Genomic DNA, 2,221 nt, shown 5'->3' with positions numbered 1-2,221 from the left:
GTAGTTCTGTGGTGCCGGCGGCCACGTGGGCTCCGGGGTGCGCGGCCGGTCTTTCCCCGAGCCGGGGCCGGGAGGCGCAGGTTGCCGCTGGCTGCGAGCGCGGCTGCCGGCGGTGAGGCGAGTGAGAGCCTTCGGGGGTCCTCCCCGGAGCGTCGGGCCGGGAGGGGTGGGGGTGCGGCGGCCGGGCGCGGGTCCTTGCTGCGCTCGATTAAATAGATTAATTGAGATTAAATAACGTGCAGTTTCTTATGTGTTTTATCTTTCAAAGCACGTTGTTGCGGAGTGCCTGAGCTTTTTCCTCGCGTTACTGAGGAAAAGAATGGCTGTGCATCTTCCCCCCTCATCCCTCTCTTTTTCTTTTTTCCCTCCTCCCTCGATGACAGGGACTCAAAATGCTTAACCAGATGTCCGTGTGAAAATTAAAAACAATGCTGATGGTGAACACTGACAGGATTGGGTGACATTTTCAAGGTAGAGGGCAAAGAACGTGGAAATTTCTAGTATTTACTGTTACTCTGTTAACAAAACTGATGTACACGCCGCTTGCTGTTTCTAGTTTTTAGGTTTGGCTTTCCTTTCAGTAGTCTCCCCAAAGGCTTTTGTGGGCACGATGTGTATCTTTCCTGACAAATGAATTGTGGAAAAACAGAAAAGACGACCATGGAATCTGAGGGCTGTGGACAACCATCTACCAGATGGTTGTTGCGGACGCCTTCGGTCATGTTATTTGTTCTTTTAGCTCGCCCTTTCCTTTATCTTGAGTTGATTATTATTTTTTTTTGCAGCGCTGTGTTTGCAGTGATAACATTGCTGCCGAGGTGTATTTGACTAAAAATGATCTTAACTGTAGGTACTGAATTCACAGTGTGGCTTTGTGTAATGACTCCCATGATCACAACTTTTTTTTTTCCTTTGTCACAGATAGGAGAAAAGCTCTTTTCAGAGAGATGGAGAAGGAATTTATACCTTTGCCTCATCCCGTGAGACCAGAAGACATGGAGTAACTAATTGTAAGCTGCGATTCTCAGGAGTCGCAAGGCTAAGAGTCTCAGGTTCCTGCTCTGCCTTCCCTGCAAGGCCTTAGGTATGAGAAATCGTAGGCTTTATGTTTTTCCTTCTGAAATACTGTCGAGTTAAGGGGCATAGCTGGCTAACTGTTATGGTTCTGGTCAGATTCAGGGTACTGAACTATCACGGACACAGATTCACCCAATAACGTAGCACACCCTCACTCTAGTCATGTTCAATGAGAACTGTCACAGTTAGGAACAATGTAACGAACAGCAATTTATTACAGTAACAAGGACACGAGTTGTTTGGATTGCCAGCAATAAATTCACCGTCTGCAAAAGGAAGCAAGCACTCGTGAAAATAGTATGGGAAACCACGCGGTGGCGACGGCGAGCGCCCTCTGCCGCCCCCTGGTGGCGAAACGTGAGGTACTGCAGGAGGCGCGAAGCCGCGAGTGACCGGTGGCCCTCGTGGGCGCTGCGGGTGGGACAAAGCCGCGCATGCGCCGAGGAACCCGTCGGCGCAATCTGCAGTACGAACGTCTGTTACTGAATCTGGAAAGATCGCAGGTGTGGAGTGTTTTTCGGTTTTGTCTTTTTCTTTTCTTTTTTTTTCTCCAGCCTTAAATAAACCTTAGGAGGAACCGGTCCAAGGAAAGAGCGCCTTCTGGAACTGTCGAGCCTTCATTTGGCAGCTCGGTGACTGGCTTGGTCTACTCGTGAGGTGCTAAGGGAAGATGTCTGCTGTTCCAAAACGATACCAATAAAAACTGGGGTCCCTTGTGTCGTTGAGGGGTGGGTGCTAATGCTGACAGCTGAATGGTTATCCTCTGACTACGTTTTGGTGTGTTGAAGCTGAAAGGCAGCCTGCAACCTAGGACGTCATCCCAGCCAGAGCTGCCTCTGGCAAGGTGAGTGATGCAGCAGTTCCTTTTGCGTTGCCGTTCTCGGTGTCATTCTGAGTGTCCCTGCATTGCCTTTTTGAGGTGTTGTAGCTGGCTTAAGAGGGCAGATGGACACTTCTGTCTCGGGGACAGGTGAGCAGGCAGAGGTAAGGCAGCCGGTGAGAGTAACTGCTGTGGTCTTGGGGTTCTGAGCTTCCTGGTGGCCACGGTGGGTTCGTGATTCTCATCTCCCTGCCTTTTTTCTCCGGGTATAAAAAAAGGAGTGTTTCAGGTTGCCGCCGCACAACTTCCCAGCCGCGAGCGCCA

General features: G+C 50.4%; 1 long non-coding RNA gene across 1 annotated transcript; it reads left to right on the top strand.

Annotated features, from left to right (window-relative positions):
• Positions 1–198: 198 nt before the first annotated feature.
• LOC118159178 lies at positions 199–1,816 on the top strand. The gene is made up of 2 exons (XR_004747039.1): positions 199–1,084; positions 1,632–1,816. It is a non-coding gene; the product is annotated as an uncharacterized LOC118159178 (long non-coding RNA).
• The last annotated feature ends 405 nt before the right edge of the window (positions 1,817–2,221 follow it).

This window comes from Oxyura jamaicensis, unplaced genomic scaffold (genome assembly GCF_011077185.1).
Source record: "Oxyura jamaicensis isolate SHBP4307 breed ruddy duck unplaced genomic scaffold, BPBGC_Ojam_1.0 oxyUn_random_OJ68398, whole genome shotgun sequence".
NCBI classification, from domain to species: Eukaryota; Metazoa; Chordata; class Aves; order Anseriformes; family Anatidae; genus Oxyura; species Oxyura jamaicensis.
This window is presented reverse-complemented; position numbering and strand designations above follow the sequence as displayed.